At 34.7% G+C, this 13,954-nt stretch overlaps 1 long non-coding RNA gene across 1 annotated transcript; it reads right to left on the minus strand.

The window, feature by feature from the left end:
- Positions 1 to 773: 773 nt before the first annotated feature.
- LOC131039586 (uncharacterized) lies at positions 774 to 4,243 on the minus strand. Its single transcript, XR_009104673.2, has 2 exons — positions 4,114 to 4,243; positions 774 to 1,549 (listed from the first exon to the last, which is right to left on the minus strand). It is a non-coding gene; the product is annotated as an uncharacterized LOC131039586 (long non-coding RNA).
- Positions 4,244 to 13,954: the final 9,711 nt, after the last annotated feature.

Genomic DNA, 13,954 nt, shown 5'->3' on the forward strand with positions numbered 1-13,954 from the left:
GGCCTCAAGTTCTTAAACATCTAGCATGCATTGTTTGTGGGAAAGTGATTCTAGGAAGGATATATTTGTCATGTCCCCTTATAACTTGCAACATTGAGTAAGTACTTTGCCTATAGTTAGATAAGGTTAAGTCTTTAGTTATAAAATGATTTCATCTATGTCTTGCAGTTGTGTAGTGACTTGATCTATTGATCAAGATAGTTAGAATAAGGTGTTGTGTGTTTTGGCATCACACTTATCTACAACACTTTTATTTATGCTAGAATTGGAATAAAGGTGTGTGTGGTTAGTTAATTGTTGGAACTACTACCAATTAAAGGGTTGACTATTTGGAACTACCACTGATTAAGGAAAGTGAATAGTGTTTGTCATTGATTGACGAAGATGAAATTGCAAAGTAGTGTATAACGTATAAGAGAAGATACTTTTTTTTAAATTAACAAACATTCAAATCTCATTTCAACACTAGTGACATTGCTACAATAGTTAGGCACATTGAAAATGAAATCCTTCAGAGTGAACCTATCATCTTCGAGGTGGATACTCTCAAGAGAAGTACTTGGTATATTGCATGTTGGTTAGAATAGTTTTGGTTTTGTTTTTGTATATTGTTGGTTGAGGCATATAATAGTGGTATATTTAGTTTAGGTCATCTTATCCTACATGATGCATTATGTCTTTACGATAGACCAACATGGGTAGTCTATTGCTTAGTTCATCACAAATGAATCCTTACCTTAAAAGCATTGTTCTAACTTTTTTGACAATTAAACAAAAAAAATTTAAATTCTAAATGTTTCCAGAATCTCTTTAATTGTTGTAAAACATGCTACAAACCTTCTTCCATGCCATTGATATGTTTTACTATACTTATTGGAAGTCAATGCCTTTTCGAGTTTCCTTAATGGATTGAAAAACAAGTACCGAGACATTTAAGAACACTCACAATTGAGAGGTAACACAAGATTTACCTAGGAGAAACCTAAATTGGGAGACAAACTCCAATTAAGGGAATCTAACTTCCTCTAATCCACTATTGAAATGCAGTTTTACAAGCTCGCTGCCTTCTTGAGACCCATTGGGATGCCAATAACAACAAAAAACAACAAATAACCTACAAATAACCTCTCCAAAATAGCGGAGAAGTGTTAATCTCAACATCAATTCACCAGCTACCAACATGCACACTCAATTGGCTAGTCAAACTCCCAACAATGCTCATTGTCAACTCCAATGGCTAACAAATAGTCAAAATATCTCCCATTACCCTCTTGAGAAAAAACAGGCACCTTCAAACATGTTTTGGGCTTGAATTGGAAGCCCAAATGAGAATATGGACAAAAAACGCCTTGATGCTTCCTCTTCTTGCACATTCAAACTACATGGAATCATTGGTTCTAGCAAATCAATGATAATGAAATAAACTCAATAGTTACCATATCTCCACTGATTTTTAAAAAACTGTCTCAGCAGTTAACAAATTACAATTGACAGAAACAAAACTACCACTTCATTGCTCAATTTGTCCTCCATCTTCTACAAGTCATAACTGAAAGGAAGAAAAGGTGTGAATTATGCTTCCCACACTAATCTATAAGAGGAGGTGTGTGCAAAAATAAACCAAACGTATAGTTACAAGGAAATAAACACAAAAATAATATGCCATAACATAATGATTTATGTGAGAAAATGTTTTTAGGAGAAAACCCCCATTCTCCAAAGAAACTCTAACAGCATAACAATACCTTCAAAAATTGCTATCAAAACCCCTATTTCAAGCACCCAATAAATACAAGACACAATACATGACACCATCAAATGGTAATTAGGAAACCCTGAACTAAAACTTCCCAAAATATTGTGCACTCAAATCCCTAGTTAAAACTTGAGTCCACATGTTAAACTACCTAAGAAGGGAAACAACAGTGAGACTCTGAGTCAGTGTAGAAATCCTTAGATCTTATCAGCATCAAGATGGTTTGCAGTGCTGTGAGTTTGTGTAGTTGCCCAAATGCTTCTGAGGTCGATATCAAGATTGTGTTAAGGTTTAAGAGAAGTTCCTAGACTTTCTATGGGATGTTATTGTGCTCTGCTGTAGATTCTTTTAAGGAAATTTAGTATGTTGGTAATTTACACTGACTGTCAAAGAACCCCAAGTGTAGATTATATAGCCTAATAGCTGCTATTGATTTTTGGCCAAACTAGCATATGCTCTGCACGAGGTTATCACATTCTCCAAGCTAAGCAGCTTGCAAATTTGAAGTTTAGCTGCTGCATGCATAGATTGGTCTTTCATGTCTTTTGAACTGGGACAACCCCCCACCAACACAAAATGCTCAGATTTCTGTAAGCCCAAAAAGTTTTGGTAATTGGGTAAGGGTTGACCTAGTTCAGAAACAGAAATGAACCCACAGGCAGGATTAAAAACCATCTCTTAGCCTGTAGCTGACAGAAATTTGTTCTGAGACAAAGGTCAGTCTTCTGTCAATCTAGAAACAAAAGTCGCTTGTAACTGAAAGACAAAATCAATTGACTGCCAATAAAAAAAAAAATATATTTTGTAGAATTTTCCTTTCACATTTCATTGGGTTAAGTTTGGCATAGTACAGAAACAGAAATGGATCCTTAGCGCAGTGTAAAAGATAATTTGTTGTTACTGTAATTCATAGGCAAGTTGATGTAGAGTTCCAAGTGCCAAAGCCTAGTTTCCTGCAGATACTAAAAAGGAAGGCTTTAGTAGTAATATTGTTACTCAACTAAATATTGACCTAGTTCTGAAAATGAAGTGGACCCTCATTGTAGTCAGAAGATTGAATTTTTGTCTGTAATTGGTAGGAAATCCTCTAAGAACCAAAACCTAGCTTTCAGTTAATCCAAAAATAGAAATCTTGCGTGCTACCTGTATTCCTCTACCTATTGAGTAAGGGTTGACTTTATTCAGAAAGAGAAATGTACCCTAATTGCAGGGCAAAAACTTTTTATCACCTGTATGGGACAGAATCTTCTGTGGCCTTTCAGGAATTTCTTTTCATATTGTAATGCATATTTCAAATTGATTATTTGTTTCCGTTATACTTTTTCGTTTCTTGTGGACTACGACAATAGTTTTGATCTTGATACCTAAACTTGCAAAAACTTGGCAAGCTATTTTTGACTCAAGCATGGCAGAAAAACTCAGCAGCAAATTGTAGAAATATTATATAAAATTGTTTCTAATGTCTTTTTCCTTTTGAGTTTAGTTCCTCCTTTTTGTAGATTTTGCCCGAGTGTAACATCTGAGACTTGCAAGGCTACCGAAATTTGTGAGTTTCAGTAGATTCACAAATCACTGCCGTCAGGCTCAGACATCTTAAAAATGAAAAGCTCAGTTTTTTAATTTAATCAGATTTCCACAATCCATTAGTTAATTATCAGATGCAAAAAAGAAACACACAATCAAAATCCAGAATCAGCTTGATAATTAGCTCAGTTTTTGTCAATCTAACAAGAGAAAGATTTATTCTCTATCCAGGTCCTTAAAAACCTAATTCAAAAACAGAAATGGCCCTAATTTACAAGATAAAAGACTTAACTTTCCTGTAATTGACAGCAAAATCTGCAGGGTTTTAGAGTTTTACACTTCCTTTGTAATGAACTAGCTATCCTTTTTTTTTTCTATAAAGACAATTTGAATCTTAGGGTGAGAATCTAATTGTTTTGCCTCTATCTGTGATAATAATCTGCAATGCTTCTAGAGTATTTTCAAGTCTATTGCCTCTAGCTTGCATAATTCTCAAGGCAGGAAAAAAATTTATGCCTTCAGTGTTTACTGCTCAATGGCAACGGGCCTTGACTGTGCACAGAACACTAATTTTTTTTAAATACCTCTGAAATAACTCAAAATCAAATCCCTATACTGTCACTGATGCCTAAAGATTGAAGAAAAAAACCAGTATTTCATTAGATTATGGAAAGATTCCACAAAAACAAAGCCTATATAGCGTATAAATCCTTCAAATTCAATGCAATACATAGCTAATAATCGAACCATAACTGAAAGAATAGTGCAGAACTCAGTGCAGAACATTAAATTAAAGAAAAAAGATCAGGGGAAAAGGGAAAAAATGTCCATACCAAGAATGTTGTAACTGCAAAGTAGTTGTACAGTTGTTCGAACTGAAAATTTTCCAAACAGAAAAATTTCTTTAAATCGAAAGTTGGGAAATATTTTGATCATCTATTGCATGGGTGGCTGTTTATATAATATGACACGTTTAGCTTTCCCCATAAAATCGTACGTCTCACAATGTATCAGATATTCTTTGGGTTTTCATTTCAAAAGGTATGTATAAATCACGAATATTCCAAACATATGGGGATTTTAACTTATTTGTAAAATAATATTTTATAGAAGGAAAGAAAAACACTACAAAGATTTAATAATCGGCTTTGTAATTTTTTTCAGAAATATCAGTTTCAGTTATTTTTTTAAGGGATTGTTTTATTTATTTATTATTCTTTAAAAGTTATTATCTATTTGTTTTAATTCTTTTACTTCGTTTTTATTTTTAAAATTGTCTATTATATATTATTTTTCCACCTAAAATTGATAATTGTTTTTAAAAAGAATTTTTCAATAATATTAATATAATTCTTATTTTAAATTAATTTTTACGAATATAAATACACAAATTTTAATTTTAATTTAAAATTTAATTTATTTTAAAATAATATTATAGTAAATCATACAAACCATGTTTAAATTTTTTTTAAAATATAAAGAAAATTACTTATTTATACAGTTTTTTTCAAGAATTATTTTATTTTCAAGACATGCAAATAATAATAAAAAGTTTAATGAAAAACAATTCAAACACAATAATTTTAATATATTTTATTTTACTAATTATTATTCATTTCTTGTTATTTTAATTTGACTTCTTCTTTCATAAGACATCACTAAGTTGTTAATAACACCTGAAGTTGTCTAGATGTTTAACCAACAAGCCACATAAACTTAGGGAGGTCACAAGGGGGACCTCCCCATTCAAAACAATCAACTAATGGGTCTCCAACATGAGAACCACCATTGATAATATTATATTTATTATTAATATTAATTTATTTGATTATTATTAAACATCACTAATATAATCTCTATTATTAATTGTTCATTATTTGATATGTATATGACTATCACATTTAAGTTGAACGGTTTTTACATACATGATTTTTCCTATTTAATAAAAGAAATGACATTATTCATACTGTGTTTATTATTATTTATTAATTATTTGATTATTATTAAATGATGTCATAATATTATGTGTATTATTAAATATCTATTATTTGATAATTATAAAATGGCATCGTTAATAATATGTTTACTATTAAAATTTATTTGTTTGACATATAAATGATGTCAAATTTAAGTTAAAGGATTTCTATAAACATCTCTTATTAGAAGGTCCTATTGGGATTCACTCTAGAGTGTAGAACCATTCAAGTCCATAATAGAATATGCATTTAAAATTGAGCTTTTTATAGTCTACTAATTGCTTCCAAGATCTTTCACCAACCATCATACTAATGTCTTCTAAAATTTCCTTCATGAAATCCATCCCCATGTAGATTTTAGTGAGAGTACTACATGTCATATATGCAGTTTTAGAGGCCAAATAAAGAAACCTATCCATAGAGTGTACAATCACAACTAGTGCAAAAGATCCCCAAAATCGTAGAGGTGGGTAATGCAATTTGATCCTTATGAGACCAAAAGTATAAGAGTCGCAACAGTGGTCAAAGGAAGGAAAATGTAGTCTAACATAAAGAAAAATCTCATTCATGATTCATGAGAAAAAACTCAATATATGTTCCTTTTCTTTCATCAAACTAAATTTGAGGATGAAAAATCCATGAGTCTAAAGGCTAAATAATAATTTCCTCTTCCAAATGGCCTCGATTTGTCAATTTAGGCCAAAACTTATAAATTATGCAAATTAAAGAACATATTTTCTTAAAATCTTTGCACATTAAAACCTTTACAACTAGATTAGGTTTTGACTTACCTTTGAATCGCAAATAAGGCTTTAGCTCAAGTTGATCTCAACCCTAAATCTAATCCCATAGCATAGGGGAGGAGTGGGAGGAGCCTTGTTTGTTTAAGTATTGAAGTTGGTAGAGAATATACTAGAAGGGATGGAGCCACCCAATGAACTTCTATCATGGGAAGTGAACTCCACCAATGATGCCCTTCAAATAGAAAACACAAAAGCTCCATTTGAAAGTTGATTGTCACTTTTGTTCATGAAAGAAGTGACAAAACTTCACCTAGAAACATATAGGATGAAAATGGCCACACCCTAGCCTTTGCAACACTTGATTGTTTTCTTTCCTCTCTAGATTTATCCTTTAAGATCATGAATAACAAAATTTTCCTCAGGGCTCTTGTTAAAATGAACAACTTAGGTGAAACACTTAGAATGTGAGGGTTCACTAATTTGAGGAATATGAACATCGACAATTTCACCAAATTCTCTATATAAATTGAGAATATCATCTTCCATAATTAGATAGGAAAATTGTTTAAAAAATAGAATATCAATGAGAATTCACCAATATCTATAGAACTATGAAATTTCAAGGGGTATTATGAAATACGTTTTACTCTATATTTACTTATGTTGGCTATGTTTTTAATTTTTAATTTTTTCTTTCATTAAATATATGTAAGTTGCATTTTAGTTTTTATGTACATAGTCACACCAGGAAATTTCACACCATATTGCCATTATATAACACTTATTGGCATAACAATACATATGTACATTTTATTTTAATTTTGATTTAAGGAGAAGCTAATAGCGATCATGATGGTAATCAGTAAAATTCAAAGTTGATTTTATTTCCTTGTTAGAGTTGGAGACTATTTAAGGTATTTTGTAGCTTTTAGTGAGTCCTTCATTGAGGAAATAAGTTTTTTTTGGTATAAAGAAAATATATGACTAGGCATTCCCTACAACTAGCTTAAAAAAGAAAAAATAAGAAAAATTGGGTGTGGATACCTATAAAGACCCCAACACCCCTTTTGCATAACCCTAAATTTAAAACAAAGACCATTACACTTCAAAACATAAAATTCCCTCATTTTTCTATTTTTGTATCTTGTTAGAAGAAGACAAAGAAAGAGAACATTAGTGAGAAAATAAGAGAACATTAGTGAGAGGAAACAAAACATTATACCTACATCATTTAGGTAAGTTAAGCACCTATTAATCAGTTTCACAAATATTTTTTATTTTCTTTGTTTCTTAAAAGTTTTAGACACTTAATGTAGTTTTTTTGTTTTCTTAAAAAATGTTTGCAATTCTATTTTCATGGAAAAGAAAAATGAGTAGCAGTGAGGATTATGGTAGTAACGAGGTTGAGGTTCCACAAACAAGCCATAGAGGCACCAAGCTTTCTTACAAGTGAATAGTGTTATAGGTGAAGTGATAACCCATTTAAAATGCCTTTCCTCAATCCTAATTTTATTTATAAAGGACCCATTCAATCTGAAAAAATTCCTTTTGCAATTTGTAATTCATATAAACAAAGAGAAGAAAAATTCAAAGTGGGTTAGATAAAGCCTATGCTTGAGAATTTCTAAATTCATTGTAGTTAGTGCTCACTAAATTTTGCAAGTGGCATCTATTATGAAGAGACTGTTTGAATACATCGAGCAACTTAAGGGCAAAATGACAAAACCTATCTTGAAAAGTGACTTGACCAACTTATATTAGGGTTGAATCCTGTATTATTAAACAATGGTAGAGTTGTGTATCAATCATAGGATGGGCTCAGTAGAGATAGGACTACATTATTATTCTATCAATTAGAATATATATCTTAAATTTTAATCAATGTAAAATATGTCGAGAGATATCGAAGCGTTGAATTTTTTCAATTTAATAATTTATATATTAAAGTTGAATAATTAAAAAATTAAACGCCTCAGTATATTTCCACGTATTTTATATAGATTAAAATTTAGGATATATGCTAGTAGTAGTAGCATGGTGCAACATGAAAAACATAAAATAAATCAATATATAATTATATAGTATTTTTATATATATTAAATATAAGAGAAGATTACATCATATCATGTTCTTCAATCAAAGTATCTCAAAAGAACAACTTAACAAAATACATCCGTCCATATCAAACTGGCAACAAATGCCTATTCATAAGCAAAACATTACTACATCATAGAATTGAATAGACATATATCAATCATACAGTTCACTGTCATGCTTTTCATTATAGAATCAGGCTATCCTCCCTCTTGGTCCCTCCATCCATTTCTGAATTTTACCCCCATTACTATGGACTTGAATAGCATCTGGAAACATTGTTGCCTCTGCCATCGAGATCTCAGGAGCAATAACTACAATGGGTACTGCTGGAATGGCTATGTCCACCCTCTTTCTATTTTCTTCTAATTCCGCAATGAAGTTGGTAAGACCTATCTCAAATGGATTCTTCTCACGTGTTCTCTTTGACCATGTGAAGCCATGTGAAATATCCCTTGTGAACACCCGAGTAGTGCTATCTTTGAGCAAATTCTCAAACTTTTTCTTTGGTATACACATCACTACAGTAACTTGCCAACAAACACTATAAATTATGAGTATCCTGAGAGACTTAGTAAGCATTCTTCCTTTGCCATTAAAAACATCGCCGTTTCTAAATTTCCAAATCAACCATAGAATTTCAGCAGAGAGAATAGACCAAAAGATGCTAGAGTTTTTCAAGAGGTTAGACACATATCCTACCACACTTTCCCAACTCATAACAAAGGAATTAATGCTAATACCAAAAAGATTCCAAACTTCTTTAGCAAAGAAATATTCAAATAAAATATGTGAAACAGACTTAGGCACTCTACAGAAGGTACAAAAGCTGGGTTCACCATCAGGCTTAAAAACGGGTAATCTGTGTAGTACTAGACGCTACATGAAGCATTTTTATTTTGGGTTCCACAGGTCTGCCCCACATAATGCCAAGAAGTTTGCTCCATGTGGGAGCATCGTGATCCAAATTCCAATACCAATTAAGGTGCTCAAGTATGTCCTCTTTATCTGCTAGCTGAGTATAAATGTCTTTAGCTTTAATATTTGACAGATAAGACCCATTAGGCCACTTGTATTGGGTACATCTCATATCATTTCTCTCACACTCCTTGGGTAGGTCGAGAGCATTACAGGCATCCCTCATCATAGTGAAAGTTCTCCATTGTTACTAAGGAATGTCAAACTTACCGCATAGTTCTTGCCATGAGATTAGATGCCCGTCTTTTAAGATGTCACTCAAACATTTTATCCCTTTGGCAACCCAACTTCTGGCCGAACATCCCTGCATGAGTGCAAGAGGTCTACCATTGTGATAGAGATTCCACCAGATGGATCGTTCACCATAGACCTTCTTGTCTATACTAATGATATTATTCAGTGAAATCAGGTGTCTAAAACCTTCCCAGGCTCTCCATAAAGCTTTGAAGACCAATGAATCAGTGGGCTTAATAGCAAATTTCCCAACAATCAAATCATTCAAAGGGAGGGACTTCCAGGAGGGTCCATGCTTCAATACTGATTTGTAGATATTGTGCCTAACAAGGATCTTCCACAGCTCCATACCTTGTAAGGCCTTAAAAATCCATTTGGCAGCCAAAGACATACCTTGCAGCCTAAGATCCTTTAACCCAATACCCCCTATGTTCTTCCTCAGAGTACACCACCTCCATATAATTGCATGATTTTTCTTGTTACCTTTGTCATCTAACCACAAAAACTCCCTAACTTGCTTTTGCACATTGTTCCATTGATAGTTGCAAAACAACCAAGCCGAGGTAAAACATATACTATACGAGGACAACACCTTCTAACAAACTTGTATCCTTCCAACCAAAGTGAGATACTGTCTATTCCATCTCCTTAATTTCTTGTCCGTTTTCTCCTTTACCCAACATTACATTTATTTGAGGTTAGGACTAATAGCAAAGGGTATGCCCAAGTACCTAACTTGGTGCTCCGGGCCGCCCCACATTAATGAATGTTTACTAAACCAGTGCGGGGGTTGGGATTCCCATCCAAGCATAATAGATTTAGACAAGGAAATTTTACTCCTTGAAGCTTCACTACACATATTCAGCTTAACCATTAGGGTAGATAAATTGTCCTCATCTAATTTAACTAGAATAGCAGTATCATCAGCAAATTGCACATTGGATAGTTCCTCTTGGTTAGGTAAGGTGAGTCCTTTGATGCTAGCAGACATGAGATTATCCCTTAATAGGTTTAATACAGTGCATATGTGGCAATGACAAAGAGAGCAGGTGTCAGAGGACATCCTTGCCGGATGGACCTTGTGAGTTCAAAAGCCTCTGATCTGATTCCATTGACCTCTATAATTGCCTTGGCATCTATCATCAATGTTCTCACCATTCTACAAAATGCCCCAGGGAACCTAAGCCCTTCCATCATCATGAAAACAAAACTCCATTCAATCCTATCATATGCTTTTTTAAAATCTAGTAGCGTCATAGCTATGTGCTAATTAGAATCCTTGGCCCAATTCATAGCTTCCCAGCAAGTTATCAAGTTCTCTAGAATATATTTGCCTATACAAAACCACTTTGGGTCGAATTCACAACCTTTGGGAGCACATCCTCCAGCCTCTTGGCTAATACCTTTGCTAAGATATTGTAGGAGACATTCGGCAGAGTGATTGGCCTCCAATTCTTTATCAAGGATCTGTCCCCATCTTTGGGAAGGAGCTTGATTAATCCATTGTTAATCTCCTCACCCAAGGACCCTGAATCAAAGGCTTTCATGTAAACCTTCAGCAACTCCTCCCCAATCCACTCCTTTCATGTAAACCTTCAGCAACTCCTCCCCAATCCACTCCAAGTCCCTTTTGTAAAATTCCACAGGCAGGCCATCTGGTCTCGGTGTCTTGTCATTGCTAAGAACATAATGGCATTCTTGATCTCATCCACCGACACCTCCTTACTCAACCTCTCAAAGTCCTCACTTCTAATTCTGATGGGAATAATAGTCGTGATTATCTCCCTGACACATTTTCTACACATATCATCGTCCTTAGAACTAAAGAGTGAAGAGTAATATTGCTTAAAGGCACTAAGAATGTCTAACTGGTCAGTAATATATCTATCCCCTTCCCATAAGCAATCAATTTTCTCCCTAACTTCTTTACCCTTTAGCATTTGAAAGAAGAGCTTAGACCCCTTATACCCATGCTCAAGCCAGTTCAGTCTGGCTCTGGTTTCAAGGCCTTCAATTTGGAAATGTTGTATTCTCTGTAGAGCATCTTTGGCATGTCATAGGGCCTCTTTGGCATCCTCACTACTAGGGTGGTTCTGAATCTGTTCCTCAGCAACAATCAGCTTGTCATGCAACTTAGCCTCAACCCTCTTGAGGTCCTTGGCTTTCTTCTTTCCCACTGTCTGATAAAGATACTTCCAGCTTTGCACATTTTGATTCCATTTATCCCTTGCTTTGGGCAATGCCTTATTATGTTTATTAATTTTTGTAATAATACAAACTACTTGATCCAACAATAGACTAGAATTCAAGACAAAATTATCCCTCTTTCTTGTTAGCTCTAAAGGTGGACTGCCCATGAAAATCATTGTTTGAATAGGGTAATAATCAAAAAGTGTGTATGGGATAACTCTCACACCATTCCCATTACTGTTCTTCTTAAATTGCAGTACATCCCTATTAGACTAAAACCTGTCAAGCCTGTTGTAAATCCTCTTGGTTCCCTGCTGAAAATTACACCAGGAAAACCAAATATCTTTGACTTCACTTCTCTTACCAGCCAACAGGTCATATAATCTAAGTTTGTTCACCATCCTGTTCCAAATGAACATTTCCTCGCCCTTCCATTCAAACTTGTTTCCTCCTACCTTATCTGAGAGGTCTTCAATCATATTGAAATCAACCCCTAATACCCATGGAACCTCCAACTGTGTAATCCATCTCCGAAGTTCAATCCGCTCTTTATCATCATTAGAGGCATATAAAGAACCTATCCCAGTCTCCTTTTCCTTGAATCTAAGAATCACCCAAACCACCCTTTCACAGGATGAACACCCCCATTTGACAACATGCTTACTCCACTTGTAACTGATTAAGATAGCCGCTCCACCCTTGCCCTTAGAATGGTTGGTAGCAAAATATTTTGCATCCCTCCAAATACACTTCAAATTGATGTCTAAAGGGAATTGGACAACCTTAATCTCTTTCAAAAGAAGTATATCTACATTCTTGTATAGTCTAAGGAACCTTTTAACAATGTACTTCCTATCTGGGGACTCCAAACCCCTAACATTCCATGATGCATAGTTTAACTCCATGTCACAGTTAGGAAGCAGTATCCATTGGTGCCCTAAATGAGTTATAACATTTAGGCAGTTGATTATTGGACCCCTTCTTCTGGACCATGTTGGCTACAGAACCATTGGGTCTGCCCCTCTTCCTTTTGAATTCAAACATTTTCTCGGCCCCCAAGGAGCTTGTATCCTCTTTCTTTTTCTTGTTCTTATTTTTGATAGCATATTTTTCTTTGGCTTTCTCAATCCAAAATTTTTCCATAGCATCATCTAATAGACCCTTATTGGGGTTGCCTGAGAAGGGAATGATTGCCAAATTCGTCTCTTTATTTTCCTCAGGTAGGCTAGTCTCCATAGCCTCCATCTTTTGCTCACCAAATTATGATTCCATCACCCAAGTTCCAAGATCAAGAGCACCACCCAAGCTAGCACACTCATCATCCTTCTTAGCACTCAGGGTGTGGGTGGTAGAGGAGGGAAGAATATCCATATCAGTTTTCTAGAATCTAAATGAGTCCCTGTAGCATTGTGAGTCTTGCTAGGTTTCACCTGAGGTTCAACATCTCTACCATTGTGCTCACAAGGTCCCTATTGTAATTCCTCAATGATTGGACCAACATTCCCCCCTCTACCAACCATATCTCGACTACTATTAAGGATAGGGTTAATACTTTCTTGGGTGCTGCCCTCGACCCTGGCAAGAATTACCACAATTTTAAAATTATTCAGATCATTGTTGTATTTACGATCCCCAGAAGTGATCTAGCACTCAATTCTCTTTTTTGTATCAATAAGCTTATAATTTTTTTTCATAATAATCGGTTAAGCATTTAAGGTTTTGTGTTTGGGACAACAATCCTGAAGGTCCTTATCAGAACTATTGGTGATGGAAAAAATAGGGGGAGTTGAGGGCTTAGATTCAGCGGTCGCTCTTATTGCAAAGTGAAGGGAATCTAGGTTGTTAGAGATGAATTCGTGATGAGGGGCTTCTCCCTGATTGGGGATAGACTCGTCGGGCAAACCCATTTGCTGGATTGAAAGTGCCTTGGGATAAAAATTGGGAGACGGAGAAATATCAGGCGTCTTGCTGGAACCTGAGGAATCATGAAATCCCTTAACCTTATCACTAGAAGTTAGGACCCCCAAGGAATTGTTTTTACTTTCAACTTTACCCTTCTGATTGTCATGCCTTAAAAGCGAGCAATACTTTCTTATATGCCCCTCTTTTTAACATAAGAAATGGACGTTAATGTTGCCCAAGAACTCAATTGGGCACATAATTGTATCATTTTCTAACTCTATTCTCAATTCTTAGGGTATGTCCACCCCATGTTTGATAGATAACAATAGACGAGCATCCATTTGCGGAAGCAAGGATGGTGTTTCGTCCATCTGTATCATATTGCCAATTGACTCCAAGGTTTTTGGAATCCACTTCCATAGAACAAGGGAAATATTTTTTATTGGCCGTAATTTCTTCGTTGTTGGCCTCCGACGTCTAGGCAGTGACCTTAAAACAACCTTTGCCTATCAACCAATACTCTCTCTTAACCACCTCCTTTTGGCTTTTAGCCTCTT

The sequence above is a fragment of the Cryptomeria japonica genome, chromosome 5, assembly GCF_030272615.1.
Source record: "Cryptomeria japonica chromosome 5, Sugi_1.0, whole genome shotgun sequence".
Classification (NCBI taxonomy): domain Eukaryota; kingdom Viridiplantae; phylum Streptophyta; class Pinopsida; order Cupressales; family Cupressaceae; genus Cryptomeria; species Cryptomeria japonica.